General features: G+C 42.8%; 1 protein-coding gene across 1 annotated transcript in view; it reads right to left on the bottom strand.

The window, feature by feature from the left end:
• Positions 1–8,696, bottom strand: part of POLR3B (RNA polymerase III subunit B) — a 179,488-nt gene that overhangs the window by 113,713 nt on the left and 57,079 nt on the right. The gene's annotated exons all lie outside the window — the stretch shown is intronic.

Below are 8,696 nucleotides of genomic sequence, written 5' to 3'. Positions count from 1 at the left end.
GCGTCTTATGTTCGCATTGTTGCCTGGGCTGTGTTTTCCACAGATCTGATCCCATTGTGAAAAATGTAAGTCTTTTGTTTTGTGTGGACTTCTTTTTGGAAAGAAAAAAAAATATGCATTTTACTGCCAGTGACGATTTCAGCAGCATGTTGATAAGGACCCCTCTCATTACAGTATGAAGCTGGTGTGAGCAGGGCTGCATCATCTACCTGGTCTCATAAATGAAATATTGGGCAATCCAACCCTGTTATTTGGTGCCTCATGTGTATCTATGTTGCTGTGTGATTAACATTAGCAAGGCTACTATTGTCGCTATGTTTTGTATTTTTCTTCTTTTTTCCTGGAAAGAAAAAATGTAATAAAAACGATTGAAACAAAAAGAAGAAAAAAAAAAAAAAAATTAGAAAAAGTGGAGGTCCAAGGAAAAGCTAAAAAGGGCTCACATTTCACCACCCATATATGCCTTTTGGGGGTCATAGGTAAAAAAAATATGGGCGATATCTACTCTTTAAAAAAAAAAAAAAAAAAAATTAAAAAATTAAAATAGTTTAGATGCGTCCTGTGCTAAAATAGGAGTCTGGTGGCACAGAATCTGCTAGGTAGAAAAAGTCATACATTTTTAAGGGTGACTTCACACTTCCCTGGTGCAGTCTCACTGTGTTTTGGGCAAAACCCTGGGTTAGCTGCACTTTCCTATGGACTTCTATGATATCCTGCAGCATGCAGGGGTTTTGGTACCACCACCCCCCCCCCCCAAAAAAACCAAAAACAAACGCAGGTTAGCTGCGCTTTAGCAAAAGCACAGTGGGGCAGTTTGAATAGGTCCTAAAGCCCAGTTTTACCAGACGCATGAGCAAACAAAGAGATGCCTCACAGCTCCAGCATATCAACACCTCTGTAGTCATATTATTGGCAAACTTAGAGATCCATTAAGGTGTAGTAGCACTCTTCTTCCAAGTCGAATGATGCCCATCGCCATTCAGCTCACTCCTGTGAGCCCTAAGGATCCACCCCCTGCCCTCACAGATCAGTGCCATGTCATTACATGGTACCTCTGCAGCATTTAGTGTCTGCCAACTATCAGAGGAAGAGGACAAGGAAGATCTGAAACACTGGCCATGACACCTCAAAAATGTAAATACATTTTTTTTTTTTGTAAATTGTGATTGTTGCTAAGCCTAAAGAACTAAACTGTGAGATAACCTAAAAAATATAAATATAAAATAGGCCAATCAGCCTTTTTTATGAACACCTTGGAACAAAGTATACGCTTGAGGTCAAAGTGCCTTTAAAATACCTACTCCTAAACAGTAAATTCAAGAGGTCCCTTATGTTTAAATATCTACAGTCCCATAAGCCCCATAACCAGGTAGCAAAATTCTGGTGCTGAGGCGATTGTGAGTCGACTGGCCTACCATACCACTTATTCTAATTATGGCAGAGTGGTGGCCGTTCTGCTGGAGGGAGAGGTGTAATTTTACTCCTGGAAATTAGGGCCTTTGTTAATGTTTATGTACCTCCTCCATTTGCTTTTTTTATTCTGTATGTGATCTATAACAAACTTCCTTCTTACGAATTTTGAAAATATTCATAGCCGGGGACTTTAATAATATCCTAGATACCAACCTGGATTCCCCAATCCTCAGAGATCTTCTGATCCCAAACTGTTCCATTGGGTGACTTCCCTTGTCCTTACTGAGGTATGGCATTGAAACATCCCAAGGACAAAAACATTTTCCTACCTGTCTGCGGCCTACCGCTCGGTTCTGAGGCTTGATCTGGCTTTTTTGCACTGCTCCCCTTTTATCAATGTTCTCTGCGGCCTAACACTTGCCGGCTGGTCTCTCCTCTGAAGATCATCATCAGCTTAGGGGGCGTAGACATGGTGGTTACTGGAGGTTGGATCCTCGCTGGCTTTGGGATCGTAGGGTGGAGGAGGCTATGGGAGTGTAAATTAGCTCTGTATTGGGAACTCAATGAGACCTCTGCCTCCCTGCCAACGCTTTGGGATTCTTTCAAAGCAACAATCAGGGGTGAATATATTTCTGTGATTAAAACAGCTAAGACTGTCCAGCTGGAAGAATAAGTGGTGGAAGCCGAAGCTTAATTTGCAATGGATTCCTTTCCGCTCGACCTCCTATATGTCCCAATCCCAGGCTAGACGGGAATTATCCTGGCATTATACCTCTCTCACTACTTCAGCGCTACAGGTTTTATAGGGTAAATTGTTTGACATGGGGGATAAGAACTTTTGGCCAACCTGGTGGCGGCACCTAGATATCAAACAGTCATCCCTTCCTTATAGATCTTTAATATTACCTACCCTCTGTCAGAGTTTGATGTAGTCCTGCTGGACTCTGAAATTGCTATTACTAAAATAAAGGCTGCTATTCACTCCTTTCCGGACGGAAAAGACTCCTGGTCCTGATGGCCATTCTGTGGAATGGTATTGCTACATGCCACAGAGCTAGTGCCTAAATTGCAAAAAGTGTACCTTACCTGTTTTGAAGAGGGTGTCCTACCTGCTTCAATGTATCAAGCACATATTGTTCTAATCCCGAAGTCTGGCAAAGTTATTTATACCTGTCTCAGCCAGGGGGCGCTAGTCCTGAAGAAGCGGGAGTTTCCCGTGAAACTAGTTGACGTCACTCCCCCTCCATGTGAACGTCTGTCACTCCGAGCACCGTGCAGCAGCGTTTAAGATCCACAGCACGGCTGTCTTTTGGCACACAGTGCGGGACACGGCTTTCCGGGTAACTGTACCCAGCAGTTATTCTAACGCCCACTTCATCCTTCATCCACCCTGCATGTTTGAATTTACAAGTCTGGATATAAATGAATACTGCAGAAAGGCACAGAGAAACTGATTGACACACAAGGTGATTCCTCGCTCAGCTGTTTGACATCCACTTCTATTGAACACCATTGCTCTTTCCATAGTAAGTGAAATGGACTATTGAACATAGCAGACCATCTGCAGCATACTATTTCCTACATCTCGGGTAAGGTAGATTACAATATATTCCTACTCGCTATGCTCCTGTTATTCAGTCAGTTTGGTTTCTGCAATTAATGACCGCTGTGCAAGCTATTGGATTGCAACATATTTTAGTGCTCAGAAAATGGATATTCATTTGCTTTAATCCAATATGCCAATATACCTTTGCTGTATACCCCTAACAGCCATCAACAGCATACTTTGTAAATTTTCAAATCACACAATTTTGAATGACTGAGTTATACAAAAGTTTTTTTGTTATTTTTCTATCCTTCCATAATAGGACTGCCTGGCTCTACGTCTGATGTTGTCACATGGCTTACATTTATACAGCATTTTTATGGCCCATATATTAATGCACGTGTAGTGAAGAGGTTCCCTTATAAGTTTGATAGGCCCCTTTCACACTGGGGCGGTTTGCAGGCGTTATTGCGCTAAAAATACCGCCTGCAAACCGCCCCTAAACAGCCTCCGCTGTTTGTTCAGTGTGAAAGCCCGAGGGCTTTCACACTGAAGCGGTGCGCTGGCAGGACGGTAAAAAAAGTCCTGCGAGCCGCATCTTTGGAGCGGTGAAGGAGCGGTGTGCTCACCGCTCCTTCCCATTGAAATCAATGGGACAGCGCGGCTATACTGCGGTAATACCGCGGCTATAGCCGCACTGTACGAGCGGGTTTAACCCTTTTTCGGCCGCCAGCGGGGGTTAAAACCGCACCGCTAGCGGCCGAATACAGCCGCAAAAACGACGGTAAAACCGCGCTAAAAATAGCGCTGTTTTACCGCCGACGCCCCCACCGCCCCAGTGTGAAAGGGGCCTAAGTCTGTCTGTATTTGTCTGGTTATTGACAAAGTGGTCATTAGATGGTGAACAGTGGAGGTTTATTGATTTTGTATCCTGTGTACTCGTACAATGAATACGTTTCTATTTTGTTATAATTAACTAGTTATTTTTTTTTTTTTTTTTTAGACACTATCTCTGTGGCTCTATATGTGGTATCTTTTTTTATGCCCTTTTTCTCACTGGTGTAGTTTATTTTCTTTATCGTACTGTTGGCCACTGAGCCCCACCCATCCATAGGGTGAGTAGATGAGTGTCTGGTTTTCCTTATTGTTCAATTTGGTTTCTATACCTTTTTCTGTCTTTTCCAAAGTAGTTATGCATTGCGTCTCCTATACACCCATCTCATTACTATAATTACAACCTTAAAATATTCACCAAGAACTTAGAAAGCCCACGTTTCTGTCATTCCTAAAGAAGGAAAAGACACATCCACTTGTGGCAGTTACAGAACTATTTCACTTTTGAACATCGATCTCAAGCTGTTCACCAAGATCCTAGCCACACATCTTGCGCATCATTTGCAACAAATAGTCCACCTAGAGCAAGTGGGAATTGTTCCAGCTAGAGAAGCCTGAGATAACACCGTTAAAAGTGCTTAACCTACTCCATGTAGCAAATGCGACACACACTCTCTGCATATTTATAGGAACAGACGCCGAGAAGCGTTCGATCGGGTGAACTGGAAAATTATGTTCTCAGTTATACACCATATTGGCCTGGGAGACAATATGATGCACTGGATTACCAAGATATACTCCACTCCGACAGCTCAAGTCAAGGCTAACAGAGTTAACCCTGACCATTTTTCCATTTCTAATGGGACTAGACAGGGATGTTCCCGGTCTCCTCCTCTCTTCATCTCTGGAACCTTCCTTACGTAAAATTCGCTTAAATCCAGACATTACGAGGTTGACTGTTGGAGATGTACAGCATAAGATTTCAGCTTATGCGGACGACATGCTTTTTTTCCCTCACTAACCCAGTAGTGTCACTTTCTAATCTTCTGCATAAATTTGAAGCATACGGCTTTTTATCCAACCTGAAATTTTTTTTCAGTAAATAGTAAGCTATGGGAGTCTTTTTCTTCTTTAGGAATGACGGAAACGTGGGCTTTCAAAGTTCTTGGTGAGTATTTTAAGGTTGTTATTTAGTAATGAGATGGGTGTATAGGAGACTTCTTCTCCAGACTTTGAAATCGTATTTTAAGTTCAGATGTATAGTCCCTGACAAAAGTCTTGTCGCTTGTGTAAAAATTGACCTGAAGTGCCGCTAAAATATATTTCTGATCAAGATTTTGTTACAAGAAATGGGTCATTTTAATCCGAACAGCTTTTGCAATAATGTTTCAGTGCAAAACGAAACTGACAAAAAGTATTCTAATATTCACAGCTTGGTAAAGCCCATTGAGTCAATTTTTGCCAAGACATAAGTGTTGTCGCCTTGTTATATGAGCTTCACCTGTGACTAATGGATCAATTAGGTCTCAGGTGTGTATAAAAAGAACACCAGTACACTAGACCGTCTTAACTGCAACTAGACCTCTGCAAACATGCCTAAGATTCACCTGGAGACTAAAGTGTTGATTATCAAGAGGCTGAAGACCAGATCCACTGCTGATGTAGCAGACACCTTCAATGTGTCTCAGCGTCAAGTTCAGAGGATAAAAAAAAGATTTGAAGAGACTGGAGACGTTTTGGACAAGGCCAGGTCAGGCCGACCCCGCAAGACAACTGCTCGAGAGGACCGTTTGTTGGCTCGAAAATCCAAGACCAGCCCATTTTCCACTGCAGCAGAGCTCCACGAGACCTGGTCACCTGAAGTCCCTGTGTCAACCAGAACAGTTTGTCGGATTCTGTCTCGAAATGGCCTCCATGGTCGAATCAGTGCCCATAAGCCAGCACTAATAATTGACAATTCAATTCACAATTGAAAAACCGTGTGGCATTTGCCAAGGGCCACAGCCTGCTAAAAGGATGGACTCTGGAAAAGTGGCAGAAGGTGGATTGTTCAGATGAATCTTCTGTTGAATTACACCAGTCGCCGCAAATATTGCAGGAGACCTACTGGAACCCGCATGGAGCCGAGATTTACCCAGAAAACAGTGAAGTTTGGTGGAGGCAAAATCATGGTGTGGGGTTACATCCAGTATGGGGGTGTGCGAGGGATCTGCAGGGTGGAAGGCAACATCAATAGTCTAAAATACCAAGAAATCTTAGCTACCTCTTATATTCCCAACCATAAAAAAGGCCAAATTTTGCAGCAGGATGGTGCTCCATCGCATACTTCCATCTCCACATCAAAGTTCCTTAAGGCAAAGAAGATCAAGATGCTCCAGGATTGGCCAGCCCAGTCACCAGACATGAACATCATTGAGCATATGATGATCCAGGTTTTTTCTTAATGCCTGTTTCAGCCATTCTGGAGAAAAATGTATATATATTAAAAAAAAAAAAAAAATCAATAGTGCGTCACCTGTTGAATGCTGCCAAATCTTGTCCCTCTGTACTGGAAAAACCTGCAACCACCAACTATTAGTTGCTGAATCCATAAAAGTGGAGTAAATCAAAAAGATCGAAGGCTTAAGACTTTCAGCGCAAGATAAACATGAAAAATATTCCAAGATCTGGAGACTATGGAATATGTTTGTCCTTTCTGAGGAGGGGAAAGCTCTTCTGGGTCCAGAACTGTGTCCAACAAAAGTAATATATCCTATATTACCACCTTAAACTTCCATTATGTTCTCCCCATACACCACCCTCCCTTTTTCTTTTCTCCTCTTCTTTCCCTTTCCCTTTCCCCCTCTGGTTTCATCTTCTTAACCCTTTGCTTTTATATAAAAAAGTAAAAAGGGAATGTATCTCCGTATCTCTATGTGGTGTATTTGTTATGCTATATGCAGAAAATTTAAATCCATGCTTGAATCATCCTTTATAATGACTTGACGTTTACGTAATCTCAACATTTGTTTACTGATTAGACATATTTTATGCTTTGCAATTGGATATACCGATGTCTATATATTATAGATATAATGTCCTGGATCTGCCTTTTCCTGGTTTAAAAAAAATATTTGAAAATAAAATTTAAAAAAATACTCACCAAGGATCTGGCCACCAAGTTGATGAAGGTCTTGCCCTCAATTGTTAATATTGATCAAATGGGCTTTATGCCAGGGAAGTCCACTGATATAAATTTGCATGCAGAGTTTTCACATCTTCAGTTGCCTTCTGAAGATTCTGGTACTAGGGTGTTGGTGGGATCTAGATCTTGAGAAGACCTTTGGCTCAATTGATTGGTCTTATATGGCAGCGGTCTTAGAGGCCTTTGGTTTCCGACCTGTTTTCCACAAGTGGATATGGGTCCTGTATGACTCACCTAGTGCACAAGTTAAAATTGGTGGGGAGTGGTCACCCTCCCTCCCTACTGAAAAGGGGACCCGTCAGGGTTGTCCCCTCTCTCCCGCCCTATTTGCTCTTATGGTAAAACCCATTGCTACTGCTCTTCATAATGCTCAACAGGTACAAGGAGTCTGTATCAGGTCCATTGTAGAAAAGTTGACGTTATATGCAGATGACCTAATATTGTTCCTGCGGGATTTGGGTCCGTCACTCCGGGTGGCGCTATAGTTTCTTTCCAGTTTTGCTAGCCTCTCCGGGCTGCAGGTCAACTGGGATAAACCTTGGATTTTCCCAGCTGACCCTGAGGTGGCAGGAGTGGCGGGTCAGGTTCTTCCCTTGCTTTGGACAGACATGATAAAATACTTGGGTATAGTTATTTCTCCCAGAGTTAAACCTTCACCCACTGGGGAAACTTACCTTTATCTATAAATTTGGTAGAATGAACCTACTCAAAATGAAGATACTCCCTTTGCTCCTCTATGTGTTACACCACTCACCTGTATGGATCCCGAAAGTGATTCTAAAGCACTTGAACTCACACATCTCTAGCTTCCTGTTGGGCTCTTATCCCCCTAATTTCTGCCTCTCACTCCTTGAGTGGCCATGGACACAAGGGGATCTGGCTTGCCTGGACTTACACAAGTATTACATTGCTGCCACGCCCACACATGCACATATTTGGCTTGTTTTGGACAATACTATTTCCGCAGTAGTTCTGGAGGCTGCTCATTTGCACTCCTATGAGGCACTCCATAATTTTCTATACAGGGGAGTTGATGTACCCTGTCACCTAACTCAGTCCATGAAAACAGTTATACAGGCATTGAACCTGGTAATTCCAAAATTGACGAATAACTATTCAGTACACTTCAAATGTGCACTTATGGTTAAATTCTAATCTCCCAGAATTTCATTCTATTCCAGATTCGGACCTATGGGTGTGAGATACTAGGAGGGCAGGTGTGTGCCCCCTAGATTTGTGAGAGTGGCAATCTATGGACGTTTGATTCTGTCTAATCACAGTTTAGTCTTCCAAACTAATTTCTGTTCCGGTTCCTACAGTTAAGTCATGCTTACCAGGCACAATTTGGTGGCTTCCCTCTTCATTTACAACCTTTTGAGATGGAGACATTACTGAGGGATGACTCTTTGGAGAAGCCTTTATCCAATATCTATAAGGCCCTGCAGCCCTCAGGGGCTGGACCGTTTACATGCAACTTGGCAGGCAGAGGTGCTCGATATGGATGGGAAGGATTGGAAAGAGATTTCACACTGCACAATGCTCCCAGTGACCACCGGGAAACAGACAGTCAGATCGCTCTCTTAATAGAGACACTGCAAACAAATGCAGACTCACCATTCCTCGCTGCAGGGTACTGCTGGAATATCACAGCGACCCAATCTTCACCCATCACGGCGGGTTGGTGTCATGCCAGACCTTCAAGGACGGGGTCCCCTCTGT

This window comes from Aquarana catesbeiana, linkage group LG03 (genome assembly GCF_042186555.1).
Source record: "Aquarana catesbeiana isolate 2022-GZ linkage group LG03, ASM4218655v1, whole genome shotgun sequence".
NCBI classification, from domain to species: domain Eukaryota; kingdom Metazoa; phylum Chordata; class Amphibia; order Anura; family Ranidae; genus Aquarana; species Aquarana catesbeiana.
This window is presented reverse-complemented; position numbering and strand designations above follow the sequence as displayed.